Here is a 19639-nt window from a genome sequence, read left to right on the forward strand (position 1 = left end):
AGTAGTATTCTGTTCACGCTGTGAAAAAGCTTGCAACATGTTGGCAACATGAAGCTAGCAACACAATTTTCATGGCAATTTAAAATACACATGTACATTTTAAATTTTGTGAAAGCTGACAGTTTATATAATTCAGTAGCGGCGAGCACAAAGGGTGGCTAAGGGGTTAAACCTTACCCTAACCGTTCGTAAAACTTTATTTCACGTACAAGGAAATTGCGAATAATTACTTATTATCATAGGACTGGTTTGTACATAACGGTATACGCAACAAATATGATTGCAAATGAAAAAAGAAGATTTAAAAAATTACAAAACTAACAATTAGCGACCGCTATGGTTAGCAGTGCGCGCTACCATTCCGCAGGGCCTTGAGCAGGGCCCAGTTTCCGAACAACATCAAAAAATAAAATAAACAACAAAGTTTTTTCCAATAGCGGTCGCCCCCCGGCAGGCAGTAGCAAAACCTCCGAGTGTATTTCTTCCATGAAAAACAGCTTCTCAAAAAGATTCAATCGCCGTTCGGAGTCGGCGTAAAACTGTAGGTCCCTCCTCGGCCATGCACTAACATATTATATGCAGATCTAAAAGGTATGTTTGGCGGATGTGCCTAGCTTATGTTAAATTTCCAGCTTCTGTTTTGGTACTAAATCCCCTTTTTTGCTAGAAAGCTAACGAAAATTTTGAACTAAGTAAAACTGCACGAAAAAAGTATGACTTCTAAGAAAAATGTAAAAGACCATGGTATTGAATTATTCATGGACGAAGGTTATTCAGTAAAAACCATACTCTATTATATTAGCTAGTCTTTGCTCTGTGTGGAGCTGCATTGCTGTTGCAAATAACTTTCTTACTAAAGTAAATGAAATGCGCGAGCACCCTGAAGAATTGTTTAGTTGCATTTTTAACAGTAATATCAAACAGCGTAATTGACCAAAAAAATATATTTGACTTCATTCTTTCAACTTTACACAATATGGAAAACCTAAGAAATACACAAACCAGTTTGATTGGAAATTAATTTTTTTGATTTTGTTTATACTTTACTTCTTGATGTGTCAAAATTTCATGTGAAAACAATATGTGTTGCTGGAAAAATTTCACGGCTTTGAACAGAATACTAACCTTTATGTAAAAACCTTTAAAAAATCCCAAAGTATTTTGTTTGCGTAAAATTACATTATTACACAAACAAAATACCTAAGGAGAAATTACCGAGTACCGAGTACAAGCACGATGGGAATACCCCCATTACAAATTTGTATGCTCAGTACAAATCAGTACAAATTTTGAAAATTAGGAAATTTTCGTACTGATTGTAGAATAAAATCAGTACGAGAGTTGAAAATTAAGTATTGTACTGATAAAATCAGTACGTCTGGCAACCGTATTTGAATATGATCATTAAAATTAAATATTTTTTCGGTTCGTGGGTGTATGTAGATTTGCTTTAACTAAAAATGGATGAAAACATAGGAAAACTTGTAAAAAATATAAAAATTATTACAATCAACATTCAATCAACCGTCCCCGCTGGGCGGTAAAAATAGAAATAAATTTAAATCAACCGAACAACGTCGGCGGTTTAAACGCTGCCGCCGCAATTATGCCTTTGTGTAAGTTTAATTTTGACAGCGGTTAACCATCGGTCGCTTTACCGTCATCCGCTGCAATTCAGGGTAGAGCTTATTTGTTTTTTATGTAAGCATTTGTTGAAAATGCAGACTCACATATCGTCGTTTAAAGTGCAAAACCGCGTATCAACAAAATGCAAAACCGCGTATCAGCAAAAATGCAAAACCGCGCAATTTAACTTGTAGAAGTTATTTTCTAGAGCGTAAAACACTCATATTTCAAAATGGTTCTCTTTTTATAAAGCAATCGCATTTCTGGCTAGTATATTTCAGGACGAATGGATAAGGATTGAGCAAAGAGCTTGTGGGAGCAAATACAATTTTTGGCAGCCAATATCAGTTACGCGGGTTTGCAGAATTACGATACGCGGTTTTGTTCTTTAAACGACGATATGTATGTAGATATTCTTGCAACCGCCGAAAGTTGGAGGTGTTTGCACTTTCTACACTTGCTTAAAATTTTTTTTTTCGCAAGCCTCTTATTTTTTCCAACTGAGCTGCTCCCTTGCCTTGAAGAGGTGTGAAGGTTTCATTTAGTTTTTCGAATATTTCAGAAAGGTATGCCAATCAGCCAACCGACATCAGTTAAATTTTGAACAAAATCTAAATGTGACCACCAGTGCATATTTTTCTCAAACAACCTGGCTAAAATCTTTCGCCTTGAAAGCCACCGCAAAAGGTGAAAGTGATCCGTACCCATACTATCTTCAGCGGGAAGTTTTAAAAGGCTTGCTTGGAGCGGGCGACCCTTAGCATAATTATTTATCTTCACAGCGTCATCCAATATGGTTTATAAACCTTGTGGTAGCATCTTTGGAGTCGCCAGGGAATGCTGATGGATCATACAGTGGCTGTTTGAGGCGTTTTCTGCCACTTGCTGCATCCTAGAAACCTCTCCTTTCGATTTTCCAACCATTGCAGCTGCTCCTTCACTGCAAATACACGCACTTGCCCCATTTCAAACCATTTTTCTGTAAAAATTTGTCGATAGCTTTAAAAATGTCGTCGCTAGTGGTGTAAGTACTTCGCTCATCAAAAGTTCTTCTTCGATCGGCCTCTGAAATAAAGTTGATTCGCTCTTTTACATTGATTGTGAAGTTCCAAAAAATAAATAACATGTACACGTGCGCGAACCTGCTGCACTGGTTACGAGAACAGCCCAGCCAGCAAAAAATACGAAAATTATTCGGACAACGCAGTGTTGCCGAAATTCAAAAGTGCGGCCAAAATTCTAAGATTTAAAGAAATGATTCGAAATTTCGTACTAGGGGGTTTTCGAGGTCACTAATGATGAATCCGATGTCATAATTGCAAAATTCGAAATGGCGGACCCAGTAAGACGTCTGGTAAAACTCGGGATTTTTAATTAGAACCCGTAGAAATATTTTGAGTATGCAGTATTATAGCCCAGTCAATTTTAGTGTCACAAACTGCAAGTTTGAAGTACCTAGAACTTACCGTTGATTTTTGAGAATTTTTTTCGTTGACAGTGCCAGTTATTTTCTTCTATACGAAGTAGTTATGTTTGATGATATAAAGAAAATGAGCAACACCATGAAGAAAAAAAAAACTTTCCAAAAATCAACCGTAAGTCCCAGCTTCTTTAAAGTTGCACTTTATTATACTTAAATTAAATGGGCCACTAAACTGCATACTCAAAATCTTTCCGAGAAATCTAATTAAAAAGCCCGACATTTTCGCACGCTTATACATATTAGATTCACTCCCATGCAAAAATGTCGGGCTTTTTAATTAGATTTCTCGGAAATATTTTGAGTATGCAGTTTATATATATATATAAGGAGCAGAAATGAGCATCTGAGTTTTGTTTTATACTATAGCTAATAGTTTTCTACGTAAAGTCCAATAGGTTCAAAGGCAGCATCTAACAGCGTGTTGTTACTGTTGCATTTATCCAATCAAATTTTGTTTTAAAATAAATGAAACAAATACATATTTGTTTCCTGAAAATTCCTGTTACAGTATTTCTTTTTCCAAATTTTGTAATGTATTTTTGTCTGTTTATCCGTTCCATTTCCGGACAACTTGACGATTCGTTTCCCACTAAAGTGTGCGGCGAAAATTAGGTCTAGAAGAGTACCGAAAATGGTTCTGAAAAGGATACGTTTTCGGCTGTTTTTCTGAAATTTTTATGACTCAATTTTTCGTTGGCAAAACTTACAGGAGAGCTACGCTTAAGAGCAAAATACACCACATAAGCGTCTTGACAAACCAAGCGAAATATCCCTTTGCCTCAAGCCATTTATGTTGTGTATGGGGTTTGACAAGCAGCTTGAGGGAAATTTGAACAAAAATCTAATTTTTTTGATTTTCTGGTCGCCATGTTGAAGTTTGATCAAACCGCTTGCGTTGTGGATGGCAAAAACAAAAATAAAACTAGAATTTTGTACATTGTGAACCGGAAGGAAACAAAAATTCCAAAACTTGTCATGTTTACATGGTGTATGTCGAAATGGAGAAAGTAGATTTGGAGTATGTTTCGGAAGCCGCTTGTGTGGTGAATTTCGCTCTTTAAGCAAGCGACGCACTCTCCTACACAAACGCAAACTTGTTTCACATTCTTTGCTGCAACCACAAAACAGCTTGTCGAACAATATACACAGGATAGTAAAACTGTTGCCATATACTAAAAATTAATTAAACTGCTTAATTACAAAATTTTGATGAACGTATACAAAATTTGCCGGCACCACTAGTATACTCTAGCCGCTAGCGGCACCCCTGGCATACGCTCGCGGCACCCCAAGGTTCCGCGGCACCCCCATTGGGAAGGCCCGGTCTAGACCATGCCTCGCTTGAGCAAATGCATCTGGGACGCACAATGTTTTCTTCTTCTTATTATTTGGCGCTATAGCCGCCTACGCGATTTTGACCGAGTCCAAAACAGTACGCAAGTCGTTTCTCTTCTGTTTAAACTGACGCCTAATTGGATGTGTCAAATGAAGCCAAGTCCTTCTCCACTTGGTCCTTCCCATCGCAGTGGGGCCTTCCTCTTCCACCATCGCGACCCGCGTTGAATACTTTTATAGCTGGAGCATTTCTGTCCATTCTTACGAGATGACCAAGTCAGCGTAGCCGTTGTATTTTGATTCGCTGAACTATATCCAGGTCATTGCAAAGCTCATACAGCTCACGTTCCATCGTCTGCGGTACTTGCGGTCGCCAATGCGTAAAGGCCAATAAATCTTTCGCATAATCTTTCTCTCGAAAACTCCAAGAGCCGCCTCATCAGATGTTTTCATTGTCCATGCGTCCGCGCCATAAACCAGCACAGGCCTGATGAGTGACTTATAGAGTACGATTTTGTACGGCTATAGGACTTTACTTCTCAACTGCCTACTCTGTCCGAAGTAGCACTTCTTGGCAAGAGTGATTCTGCATTGAATTTCGCTCTTGACAAAAAAAATTCAATACCAATAACTTGCTTACTAAACAGTTTTTTATTATAGTTTAAAATTACTGTAACCAAAAGAGGCAAATATGTTATACAAAAACTCATAAATAGAAGTTCACAAAAGTTGTTATAAAACTATTCGTCGATTTAAATAGTTAACTTTTTACTTCGCATGTTTATTTTACGTGGAAGAAGCATCGAAAGCCTAGTTCCGTCAGTGTGAGACTTTAACTCAAACTAAACCTCCTACCGTCATGTACCGTTACCCTCCCGGTACCACCATCCATGTCCATGTCGTTGTAAAGCTCATACAGCTCATCGTTCCATCGTCTGCGATACTCGCCGTCGCCAACGCGAAAAGGCCCGTAAATCTTCCGCAAAATCTTTCTCTCGAATACGCCAGGAGCCTTCTCATCGGATGTTAGCATTGTCCATGCTTCTGCGCCGTATACCAGCACGGCCATGATGAGTGACTTATAAAGTGTGGTTTTCTTACGTCGAGAGAGGACATTACTCCTGAATTGCCTACTCAGCACAAAGAAGTACTTGTTGGCAAAAGTAATTCTGCGTTGGATTTCCATGCTGACATTATTATCGGTGTTAATTCTGGTTCCCAAGTAAACGAAATTCTCTGCTTTCTCGAAATTATAACTGTCAACAGTAACATGTGTGCCAAGGCGAGAATGTGCTGATTGTTTACCACCAGGCCCAATCGCTTTGCTTCCTTGTCCAACTTGGAAAAGACAGAACAGACTTCGCGGTTTTTCTTACCGATGATGTCAGTGTCATCGGCATAAGCCAGCAATTGAACGCTCTTATAGTAAATTGTTCCTGAGCGGTTCAGTTCTGCAGCTCTTATTATCTTCTCCAACATCAGATTAAAGAAGTCACATTAAAGGAAGTCGCCCTGTCTGAAACCCCGTTTGGTGGCGAACGGCTTTGAGAGGTTTTTCCCAGAGCTGGGGGTATTGCTCATCGTCATTTTACACAGCCGTATGCGTTTTGAGGGAATGCCAAATTGAGACATAGCGCCGTATAGGCAACTCCTTTTAGTGCTGTCGAAAGCGGCTTTAAAGTCGGCAAATAGGTGGTGAGTGTCGATCCTTTTCTCTATCTATGGTGGATTTGCCAGGTCTAAAGCCACACTGATAAGGCCCAATCAGTTCATTGACGGCGGTATTCAGTCTTTCACACAATACATTGGTTAAGACCTTGTAACCTATGGTTAGGAGGATAATCCTGTAACAAGATGTAAACATGTTGTAACGATCGCACATACAAGCTGATCTATGGCAACCCTAAGTATAAGATCTATTTGTGGAATTTTCAGAAAAGCAAAAGCAGCAACACGTGGAACTCGTTACATGGTGTCGGGTGAAAAATATTTAAATAAAGTTATTAAAGCCATGGAAACGAAGCATAGCGCCGCAATAATTTCTGGCCCTGAGCCGATGAATTTTGACGATCCTGGAATACACTGGTCGACCTGGAAACAACGTTTCAACATGTTTTTGTTGGCGTCCGGAAAAGACGTAGAAACTGATAATGTAAAAATAGCTCTTCTGCTGCACTATATAGGTGATAAAGGATTGGACATTTACAACTCTTTTGATCTTCAAAAGCCGGCGAAATATGATGACGTGGTAAAAAAGTTCGAGGAGTTTTGTAACCCCAAGAAAAATGTTATAATGGAAACTTTCAAGTTTCATAGCATTTCGCAACAGCCATGTCAGCCATTTTGTGAATTCGAAACTGAGCTTCGAAAGCAAGTTAAATTTTGTGAGTTTACTTTATCAAGTAATTGCAAGAAGTTTGAGGAACGCGTAATTCGTGACAGAATAATTTTGGGTATTCGTGGCAAGATCCTGCAAGCCAAATTACTGGAAATTAAGGAGAATGATTTGAATGCGGTCATTGAAAAATGTAAAATTGAGGAGTTGGCTGAAAAAAATAAATCTACACTAGAATGTAAGGAAGCAAAAATCGATGCGCTCTACAAACAAAAATGGGAAAAACGAACAAAAATGCTACAGATGTGGAGGTTTGTGGAGCTTAAATCATAAACCGGTATGTGCAGCATTGAAAGCTGGCCGCAAATGAATGAATTGTAAACAGCCCGGTCATTTTTCATCAATGTGTCGAACCAAAACAGGTGATGGAAGAAGTCGCAAGGTAGACGCACTCACAACAGTGGAAGATACAATAGAATTACAATTTAATAAAGAATACTATGAAGAAGGTAAAATTAGTCAAAACAACCTTAAGTTAATAGATAATAGAAGTAATTTTGATTATAGCATAAAGTATGTGGGTGGTGGCTGGTATAAGGAAGTAGTGGTCAATGGACCATTAAATTGGATTAACTGCATTGAGCAGATGAAAATTAAAAGCAATATTGTTAAATCAGATAATCGATGATATGCCTACAGTAATGAAGAAATAAAATCATTCGGCCAATTAAATTGGAGTGCATTGTTAATAAATTAAAAAAGACAGAATTAAACTTTGAAATTGTGAGCAATCAATTCCAACCAATTTTGGGAAGACATGCCTGCGTGGCTCTAAACTTAATAAAAAAAATTGATAGTGCTAGCAAAAATGTTGTTAGTTTACCAATTGAGAAAGAGCTTTTTATTCAGGAAAATATTGATGTTTTTGAAGGTCTGGGTCAAATACCAGGGAAATGTGTTATTGAACTAAAGAAAATTCCACACCAAAATTGAACTATAAAAAAAGAATACCATTTGGCTTGCATGCGAGGTTGAAAAATCAATTAAGGTGTTCTTACACGATATGTATTTGCATCTGTAAATGTGATTTTTCCAATACATATGTAATTGCGTATGTATGTCAAATTCACAGTCTTTATTTAACTATTTAAAACTACGCTCTTTGAAACCGAAATAAACTAAACTGAGATGATTCTATCTGTGTGTCAGATGAAAATAGAAACATTTCTATTTCGTATGTACGTGCATCTGCTTTGTACAGAAACAAATATAATTTGCCTTTACACGATATGTTGGCACTTCCATATGTAAAAAGTGGCATGTACACATGCAAATACATATCGTGTAAGAACACCTTTAGAGGTAATGGTGATAGATGGTGTGATTACAAAAGTTTGAGAATATGCCTTGATACCAAGCCTTTCAACGAATGCATTAAACGCGAGCGCTGTGTCATACCCACATCAGAGGCTATAACTAGTCAATTAACCGGGGCGAAGTATTTTACAGTGATAGACCTAAAAAATGGGTTTTGGCAGGTAGTTCTTGATGAGAAGTGCTCGAAGTTAACAACTTTTATAACACCATTTGGCTTATATAAGTGGAATCAGATGCCGTTTGGATTCAGAAACGCTCCGGAAGTGTTTATGAGATATATGATGCAAATGTTTGGAGATATTGAGGGTGTAGAAATATATTTGATGATTTATGTATAGCAGGTGAGACCTTAAAAGAACATGACGAGCGATTATTGGAAGTAATTAAAATAGGGCTGCCAAAATCCTGAACCCATCGACCAGGACACTTATCATCTGAATCAAACACGAAGACACAAGTGAATATGGTACCAATATGCTCCCTATAAGTACAGTTGCTTTGGTTCTGATATTATAAGCAATAAAGTTGATGATGATGAAACGCTTAAGTTCTATTTTTTTTTATCGTAAGCGAAACTTGAGGTAACTTGGAAAAAGCGGCGCCTTTAATGTGGTCTTGAATGTTTTCCGTACCATCATTAGCAAATTTCCGCATATCCCACAACGCACTTCATGATCATTTTTGCCATGTATATGCTTAACCTGAAGATAATTTAGAGTGCAATGGGGTATAGTCGTTGCGCTGGGTATGCAGTTACAGTTGCATGGCTATACTCAATCCCGACTCTTGCGTCCTCGTTCGCGCACTCTGGGCAACGTGAGCAACCCATGTGCGAGATGCGGTAACCAATCCGAGTGGAGCCTTGGGTCACGGCAGAAAGAGAGGGAGCTTCGGTGGGGCCACTGTGACTTATTCGGTTTAAGGGCTTACTGAAGTCTGCAGCGCCTGTTCACCAGTAGGCGCGGCTGCAAGCGGGTATCTGCTTGGAGCAAGCGGCTCGCTATATAAACGTGTATTTGGTTGCGAAACCACCCCTGTCCCAGCAATGGGTTGTGCGCTGGGCTTGGGACCCGCCACGTAAAAACCACTTCCAGTGAAGAAGCAAGGCAAAGCTCCAGATGAGACCCCCCCTTATGATGACGACCACGGCAAACGTTTAAAGGACAACGATTTGAGGGCATGCACCTGGAATGTCCGGACCCTTAATGGAGAAGGTGCCTCTGCTCGGCTGGTTGATGTCCTCGTAAGGACAAAAGCTGATATCACCGCCATCCAAGAAATGCGTTGGACGGGGCAAGGCAAACAATGTCTGGGGCCTTGCGACGTCTACTACAGCTGCCATGTAAAGGAGCGCAAATTCGGTGTTGGATTTGTGGTGGGAGAGAGACTCCGTCGCCGAGTACTGTCGTTCACCCCGGTGGACGAGCGTCTAGCCACAATCCGCGTCAAAGCGAGATTCTTCAACATTTCGCTCATCTGCTCCCATGCCCCGACGGAAGAGAAGGATGAGGCATCCAAGGATCTCTTCTATGAGCGCTTGGAGCGCACATACGAGCGCTGCCCCCGTCATGATATCAAAATCGTGCTTGGCGACTTCAATGCCAGGGTGGGCAAGGAAGGGATCTTTGGAAACACCGTCGGAAAATTCAGCCTCCACGACGAAACGTCCGACAACGGACTGAGGCTCATCGACTTCGCCGGGGCCCGAAACATGGTAGTATGCAGTACTAGGTTAAAGCATAAAAAGATCCATCAAGCTACGTGGCTGTCTCCAGATCGAAAAACGAGAAACCAAATCGATCATGTTGTGATAAACGGAAGGCACGCTTCCAGTGTTTTAGACGTACGCACACTCCGAGGCCCAAACATCGACTCGGACCACTATCTTGTTGCAGCCACGATACGCACCCGCTTCTGTGCAGCAAAAAATGTGCGCCCCAATATGCAAGGAAGGCTTAACGTCGAAAAGCTGCAATCACAACAGACAGCTAGCGCTTTCGCTACTCGACTCTCACACCTGCTCTCAGAGAGCACTCTTCAACAAACCGACATATGCGATCAGTGGAACCACATTTCCCGCTCATTAAGTACCGCCGCCGCAGAAGTAGTCGGATTTCAGCGAGCCCGAAAGAACAACTGGTACGATGAGGAGTGTCAGGAAGCTGCAGAAAAAAAAGATGCCGCCTACAGGGCCACGCTGCGATCGGGCGCAACGGGCGCTATGTGGGACCGCTATAGGCATCTGAAGAGGGAAGCGAGACATATTTGCCGCAATATGAAGAGAGAGGCCGAAATAAGTGAGTGCGAAGAGCTTGAAATGCTGGCCGATAGGAAGAATGCCCGAAAATTTTACCAGAGAGTTAGGCGACTTACGGAAGGTTTAAAGACCGGGGCGTACTCCTGTAAGAACAATAATGGCGACCTAGTAACTGATGTCCAGAGCGTACTTAAATTATGGAGGGAACACTTTCCCGCCCTACTAAATGGAAGCAGCACGGAAAGTTGTGGAGAAGAAGAACCCGTGCCCGCAGTTGATGATGACGGAGTCGACGTTCCACCGCCTGACTATGACGAGGTTCGTATAGCAATAATGCGGCTGAAAAACGACAAAGGTGCTGGAGCTGACAGCCTGCCAGCTGAGCTATTCAAGTACGGCGGCGTGGAGTTGATAAGGTGCATGCATCAACTTTTGTGCAGAATATGGTCAGATGTACCGGGCATGCCCGACGACTGAAATTTAAGTGTGCTGTGCCCAATCCACAAGAAAGGTGACCCCGCCATTCGCGCCAACTACCGCGGGATCAGCCTTCTAAGCATAGGTTACAAGGTCTTATCGAGCGTATTGTGTGAAAGACTTAAGCCCACCGTCAATGAACTGATTGGGCCTTATCAGTGTGGCTATTGACCTGGAAAATCCACCATAGACCAGGTATTCACAATACGCAAATCTTGGAAAAGACCCGCGAGAAAAGGATCGACACTCACCACCTATTTGTCGACTTTAAAGCCGCCTTTGACAGCACTAAAAGGAGTTGCCTATACGCCGCTATGTCTGAATTTGGCATCCGCTCAAAACTCATACGGCTGTGTAAAATGACGTTGAGCAATATCACCAGCTCCATCAGAATTGGGAAAGACCTCTCCGAGCCGTTCGCCACAAAACGGGGTTTCAGACAGGGCGACTCCCTTTCATGTGACTTCTTTAATCTGATATTGGAGAAGATAATAAGAGCTGCAGAACTGAACCGCTCAGGAACAATTTACTACAAGAGCGTGCAATTGCTGGCTTATGCCGATGACATCGACATCATCGGTAACAAAAACCGCGAAGTCTGTTCTGCCTTTTCCAAGTTGGATAGGGAAGCAAAGCGAATGGGTCTGGTGGTAAACGAGGACAAGACGAAGTATCTCCTGTCATCAAACAAACAGTCAGCACATTCACGCCTTGGCACCCACGTCACTGTTGACAGTTACAATTTCGAGAAAGTAGATAATTTCGTTTACTTGGGAACCAGCATTAACACCGATAATAATGTCAGCATTGAAATCCAACGCAGAATCACTCTTGCCAACAAGTGCTACTTTGGACTGAGTAGGCAATTCAGGAGTAAAGTCCTCTCTCGACGTACGAAAACCACGCTCTATAAGTCACTCATCATGCCCGTGCTGGTATATGGCGCAGAAGCATGGACAATGACAACATCCGATGAGGCGGCTCTTGGAGTGTTTGAAAGAAAGATTTTGCGGAAGATCTACGGGCCTTTACGCGTTGGCGACGGCGAGTACCGCAGACGATGGAACGATGAGCTGTATGAGCTTTACAACGATATGGACATAGTGCAGCGACTTAAAATACAGCGGCTCCGCTGGCTTGGTCATGTCGTTCGAATGGACACGGACGCTCCAGCTCTGAAAGTATTTAACTGGGAACCCGGTGGTGGTAGCAGAGGAAGAGGGAGGCCCCCACTGCGATGGAAAGATCAGGTGGGGAAGGACTTGGCTTCACTTGGCGTTTCCAATTGGCGTCAGTTGGCACAGAGGAGAAACGACTGGCGTGCTTTGCTGAACTCTGCCAAAATGCTTAGGCGGTTACAGCCTAATTTAGGTAGGATGTCTTAGGCGAAGACATACTAAAAGACTTACGCAAAAAGAATTGAAAAAAGTGCTTCCCTGCATGCTTTCTTGAAAGGTGTTCCTATTGACAATTTACGCGAATGTACTTAAGTACATGTTTATATTACTAAGCATTACAAATACAAGCAAGCAACCTAATACCTGCTAAATAACGGAACATAAACCGACGCAATCACGAAAACCAAGAAAATAAAAATAACGGATTTCTACCCGCCGGCGAATACAAGCAACCAAAAAGCACCTACCTGCGAGATAATAGGTTTGTTCGTCGATCAAAAATTTTTTACGAATTTGTACGAATTATCACGATTTTTGCCCAAATCGCGTTCGTGCAGACCAAAAAATTATCCAAAACTCAAAAATTGTGAGAGCGAAGTGACAGTTCTCTTGGAGAGAACTTGCAAATTCTTGCTGGAAAAAATTTTGCCAGCAAGAATTCGCAAACACGAAAAACATGTGATTGTGGCGCATGGCTGTATTTTTGTCTACGATAATTTGAATAAATAAGTTCGTCAAATTTAAAAATTTGTAAACACGAGCGATTTTTTTATGAAAAAATGAAGTAAATACTTGTTGATATAATTAATTTAGTTAATTCCAATGATTTGAACTTAACTCGGCTGAAAAAAATTGTATTCGCAATCGGAATGCAATTGCAACCAGAGTCGATTTAAGAAACCCGCCAGCTAGTACGATAAAGAAATTGAAATGTATGTTAAAGAAAATCAGAACAACAAGAAATATACATGTATATCCAGTTTTTGTCCATCAGAAAGAATTTTTAAAATTTCATAAAAATTTATTATGTTTGAAATGCAACCGTGGACACCAGCTGGCAGGGAAACTTGCAAATTTTCGTTCGTGCAGAAATTGGCAAGTTTCTCAACATGAGAGAGAATTTGAGAGAATTTTTTCTTACTCTCTGATATTTTGAGTGTTGGATAATTCTTGCTAGATTTTCGACGAACACACCTAATGAAACAAAAGCGGTCGCACTTAAATGGGTATGCATGACCTAATGACCGTTAAAACAGATAGTAACACGAATACATAAAAGCGGAAGGAAACACGAACTATTCAGAACGAAAAATGACACTGAAGATGGCACAACGCCGAAACCGGTTTGTCTCCAAAACCAAATTTGACAAGGGATGACGGAAAATCGTTCCACAATACATCATTACAAATAAGAGTTAGCAAGCCTAAATAAGTCTAAATAAAACTATTTGATATGAACCTTAAATAAATTCCGTAAAGAAGTTTGAGTTTTATGAATTAAGAAAAACTTTCAAAGAACTTTTTCAAAAGGCGTTCTACAAAAGTCCTTCTGATAGCTCTTTTTTGAGTAGCGAAAGCAGAAGCCCTTCAATTTGTGCCGCTCTATACCAAAAATGAAGGAGAAAGGAATAACTTTCAGAATGGCCTCTTGGATGAGATTTTAGTTCCTGAAATTATCTACTGCGTATTATTTGTGACCCCTCAGCCGTGTATTTGCCTGAAAACAAATTAAGATTTTAACCAAATAAACTAAACAGAAAGAAGGTAAACTAACCAGATATTCAACATGTTAGAAAAAAGGTTCATTATCAATTTTCGACTACTAATGGCAGAAAGCTAAACCTTTTTGCATAGCAAAAATCTGCTAAAAGTTAGAGGAGTGTCTGCATTGACCTTCATTAAAAATCCAGGACAATTTAAGTGTGGACCAGGACACCAGGATAATTTATCTAAATCAGGACAAATCCTGGAAAACCAGGACGTCTGGCAGCCCTAAATTAAAAGAGCTAGGGAATTTAATATAAAGTTCAATAAAAAATCAATATAGATCCACTAATGATTGCTTTATGGGTCAGCGAATCTCAAACAGGCTGATCAAGTCAGAAGAGAAGCATTTGGCAGCTATACGAGAACTGCCTATGCCTACAAACAAACATGATGTGCAAATTTTTATCTAGGTACATACCTAATCTGTCAGCGTTAACAGCAAATCTAAGGGAGCTGACAAAAAAGAATACGAGTTGGCACTGGAATAAAAGGCATGAACAGGAAATTAACAAACTTAAGACAATTATAAGTACTTCCCCCGTTCTAAAAATTGTTGACCCTAAATTACCGCTTACCATACAAACCGATGCTTCCAAAGATGGAATTGGGTGCGTGCTCTTACAAGAGGGGCAGCCCATAGCGTTTGCCTCACGCAGTTTAAGTGAAACTGAGAAAAGATACGCGCAAATAGAAAAAGAACGTGATGTGAAAGTTCATTCAGATCACAAACCTCTTGAGACACTCATAAAAAGAGACTTAGACAAAGTCACTGCCAGACTTCAAAGAATGTTTATGATTTTACTAAAATATCCCGGATTGACATTGAAGTATGTGCCAGGTAAAAGTATGCTAGTTGCTGACTGTCTATCGCGTGCTTATTTGCCAGACAGTGAGTCAGAAAATCCTGAGCTCAAATTTGTTGCTCACTCAGTAGTCAAAAGAGTTTGCATAACTGATCAAAATACATCCAATATAATTCGCGCAACTAAAACCGACGGATGTTTGACTAACATATTGACATACTGTCTGATGGATGGCCAATGTATAAAAAACTTGGTACCCAAGAAAAAAAGTTTCACTAAATAAAAAATGAATTAAGTAGTTGTGATCAGCTAGTATTTTTTAGAGATCGATTAGTAATACCATCTGAACTTAAAAAACAGATTTCGCGAATGCTTCATTCTGCCCATTTGGGAATAGAAAAAACCCGCATGTGAGCAAAGGAGTTATACTATTGGCCAGGCATGTCATCAGATATTGAGCAATTTATTAGCGCTTGTCAAATATGTGAAAGCTTGCACGGAAGAAATCAGAAAGAGCTTCTAGTTCATAATGCTGAACATCTGTATGCTTGGTAACAGGTAGCAATGGATATTTTTGATTGCGGTGGCAGGTCATACCTGGCTGTTGTTGACTCTTATTCAGGATGGTTATCTTCAGTAAAATTAAAAAATAAATCAATTGATGAAATCATTTTTGCTCTGGAAACATTGTTTGCCAAATGTGGGATACCCACTGAAATAAGATCCGATAACGTGCCTTTTAATAGCTACAAGTTCAAACAATTCGCAACTGAATGAAATATTGCTTTACAATTTTCTAGTCCTAATTATCCCCAGAGTAACGGGTTGGTGAAAAAAGCTGTCTTTATTGCAAAAAATATCTTGAGGAAAAATAAGCTTGATGGAAATAATGATTATCAATATCAAGTTTTGGAATATAATGCAACTCCTTTGCAAGATATGCTTTTGTCGCCAGCTCAGTTGCTTATGGGAAGGAGCTTCCGATTTCGGAAAAAATTTTGCTTAAGAAAGTGACAAACCAAAAAGATATTAAAAAGAGGATTTGTAATAAGAGAGAAAAACAAGCATGTTATTATAACCGATCAGCAAAAGAGCTAAGTAAATTAAAAGTTAATGAGAATGTGTTGTTTTTGAAAGAAGATCAATGGAAAAGAGGGACGATTGTTAAAAATTATAATAATAGATTATATATTATAAAAGATATATATGGTAATCAATTCAGAAGAAACATAAAATATATTGCGAAAACAAGAAATGAAGTGAAGAACATATGTTTCGATGTTAATGATAATTTAATAACTGCAAACACTAAGGGGGTAAATAATAATAATTGTGAAGAAGTATCTGATAATACAATCGGAGTAGAGAATGATGATGTAAATAATAGTGTAGTTGATAGTGCAAACGAATCAATTTATGAAGATGCTGAGAGTAGGGAGAACTCAGATACTTCCAATAATATTAATGACGTTGACCAAGCTGCTCCTTATGTAACACGTAGTGGAAGAACATTAGATTTGTAAAAAAAGGCATGTAACAAGATGTAAACATGTTGTAACGATCGCACATACAAGCTGATCTATGGCAACCCTAAGTATAAGATCTATTTGTTAGTAATAAGGTAACTCTGTTGTAAAAAGAAATTGAGGTGGAATTTTCAGAAGAATAAAAGCAGCATCACGTGGAACTCGTTACAGATCCTGTGGTAGTTGGCACGCATGGCGTGGTCGTCTTCCTGTGGATTGTCGTCTTCTCCACTTCTTTCAGTGCTTATGCCATTCAAAAGGATCGAAAAATCTTCCCTCCATAATTTGAGTACGTTCTGGACATCGGTCACTAGGTCGAGGAGTCTTGAAACCTTCCGTAACTCGCTCACCTCTCTGCTAAAAATTTCGGGTGTTTTTTCTGTCGGTCAGCATTTCAGGCTCTTCGCACTCACGTATTTCGACCTCTCTCTTCTTACTGCGGCAAATACGTCTAGCTTCCCTCTTCAGTTCCCTATAACGGTTCCAAATGGCTCGAGTTGCGCCCGATCGCAGCGTGGTCCTGTAGGCGGCACCTTTTTTATCTGCAGCTTCTTGACACTCCTTATTGTACCAGTAATGAGCGGCAAATGTGATTCCACTGCTCACGTATGTCGCTTTGTTGAAGAGTGCTCTCTCACAGCACGTGTGAGAGTCGAGTGGCGAGGCGGGTGCATATATTGGCTACATCAATATAGTGGTACGAGCCGTTGTTTGGCCCTTGGAGTGTATGTATGTACATCTAAAACACTGGAAGTGTTCCTTCCCTCTATCACAACATGCTCGATTTGGTTTGCCGTTTTTCGATCTGGAGACACCCATGTAGCTTTATGGATCTTTTTATACTAGAACCCAGTACTACATACCACCGAGTTTCGGGCCCCGGCGAAGTCGATCAGCCTCAGCCCTTTATCGGACGTTGCGTCATGGAGGCTGAATTTTCCGATAGTAACGCCAAAAATCCCTTCGTTGCCCACCTTGGAATTGAAATCGCCAAGCACGATCTTTATACGTGTCGGGGGCAGCACTAATAAGTTAAATGAAAGTGCTTTGAAGTTAGCGAGAATAACTTGATACAGAACCGGATGCTCCAAAAATCCACTTTTTAACTCAATTTACTTATTATTTTGTTAGCATTATTGTTATATAGTAGTATAGTAGTAGTATGCATAGGAAAAATAGGAAAGTTAGGGGGGCCGAAATTATCGAGCTAGCATTTCCTGGTACTATTTTGGAATATATAGGCAAAAATTTGGAAGTTAGGGGGAGGTTATTCTAATGTACATAAGATAGATACTAAAGAAAATTCAAAAGATCCCTTTGGCCGAATTTTCAAAATCTGGCGTTCGTAACAGTTCTGTTAAATGTTGGTTAGTCAATCGGTATGTACGTTTGTTTAAAATCTTCAATAAAAAATATCCAACAACAAAATTCCGGCGAAATGTCATCTGTTCTCTCACAAGAGAAAAATATCCAAAATAGTAGGAGAACAGAAAATTTGAAGAAACTTCCAAGTATAAAATTGAAAACGTAAGAAAACCAATCCCGAAGTCTTATCCTGTCACAGTTCACTGACCAAATGAATAATTACTTACTTCCTACAAGTTTAATAGTCGCATTTTACTATTTTAACTTCCAAACCATCAAATTCAATTTTGGGATTGCGTTAATTCCAACCAGCTGTTTTTGATCAGCAGCTTTCTTGTTGACAGACTGCAGTTGGCAAAACTTTTTTCCAGCAGAAACTAGCAGCTCTCCCTCAAAATAAAATGCCATTTTGTTCTCTTAATTTCCTCTACTTTGCAAGTTTTTTGCGTACGCGAACACAAAAAGCTTATAGTTTTTATAACTTTCAATAATTATCAGGTACGCGAATGCAACTAATTGTGAACGGTATTTTGACTTTACGAATTTCATTGTAGAGTACAAAGACTCACGGTTATATGTTGTACCAGAAATTGAAAATATACTGGACACAGCTGTTTTCAACAGCGGATATTTTAAATCTGGTACTTGTTGCCGGAATTCAAGCAATTGCAAAGCTTTATGTTGCATTTCCGGTGCCTTATATAAGATAATTCCAAAAACTTCAACTCTTCTTCGCTTTTCTTAAAAAGGAGTATTGTAATTTCATCCTTAATTATGTTACAAAAAAGAGGGTTTATGAAGTATTCCAGGGGTTCCCAAACTTTTTTCACCTCGGCACCCTTGTTGTGCTAAAAAAATTTCGCGGCACCCCTACTATAATTCTTTTTTAAAGGAAAGGTGTTACCTGACCGGTGGTCTAATTTGGTTTTATTCCGATCATTGGATCATGAATGAAATTGAAATCGGTTTTATTTTTTTTGCTTAAAAATTACTTGTTTCTGTAAGCATTTGTTTAAAATGCAGTCTCACATAGAAATGTAAACGTAAGGCCCCTATTATGAGTTGCATTCGACTGTGGTCGAAAATGCTGATCGTACGAATTTTCATTTGGTATTATGACGTTCATTCGATGAAGGATAGCGCTATTGTGAATTTCGCTAGGTAAGGTTGTTTACAATAGTATATTTTTCACCGCTGAGAAGTTTTGTTTACAAATCGAGCAAACTAAATAGTGTGCTTATACATATGTATGTAAATTTGTGCAAATTAAAATGAAATAAAAAAGAAAGCGAGTTTATAAAAACGTGGTAAAAATGAGTACAACGGAGTTCTGGTTCAACGATTCGTCAGAGGATGAGAGCTTGGTAAAATGGCCAGGAGTAGAAAATGTTCAAGAGGGTTTAAGTGTAGTATTTCGAGTTAATAAAAATTGTTTAAACTAGTTTCTAGCCGCCATAAAGTAAAAAAAAACAAATGCAAATCATAAATTTTTTCACAATTTTCTAACACATCGCCACACCATCGAAAGCAAAATTCTGTTCGACAGAAAATTCGATACTCAACAAAAATTTCGACACGGTTGCATAGCTGATAATTTCACGTGACGATAACCAGCGAAGAAAATAACGCTAAACAAATAATTTGTACAGCCAATTTGACGAAAGCAATTTAAGTGAAAAATGATTTTAATTTTTCGAATGTTATATGGAAACTAGCAGAGCACCCGACGTCGTTCGGGGTAGGCAAATCAAAATATAAAACAGTAATACAAATTTTCAGTTCAGCATAAATTAAAGGAGACAAACTATTTTCTTCCTGTTTAAATTAAGGCATCCTTATGAACCATACTTTTAGCTTTATCGTGCTTCAATAACTATATATTTGTCACCATTTTCTGTACTACAAATCTTATTTCATTATTAATATTAGGCGGATTAAGGTAACGATAGAATTTTGAAATAAAAATTAGTCTATTACGGTACATTTCGTTTAGCTGCCTATTCGCTTAGCTGTTTTAGTATAGCTAAACTTTTCCGGTAGAATGTTTATTTCGGAAAAAGTTCTATTTGTTTTTGTTATTTTTATGGCCTTATAACAATTATATTCAACA

The sequence above is a fragment of the Rhagoletis pomonella genome, unplaced genomic scaffold (assembly GCF_013731165.1).
Source record: "Rhagoletis pomonella isolate Grant_MI unplaced genomic scaffold, Rhpom_1.0 Rhpom_scaffold_00003, whole genome shotgun sequence".
Lineage (NCBI taxonomy): Eukaryota > Metazoa > Arthropoda > Insecta > Diptera > Tephritidae > Rhagoletis > Rhagoletis pomonella.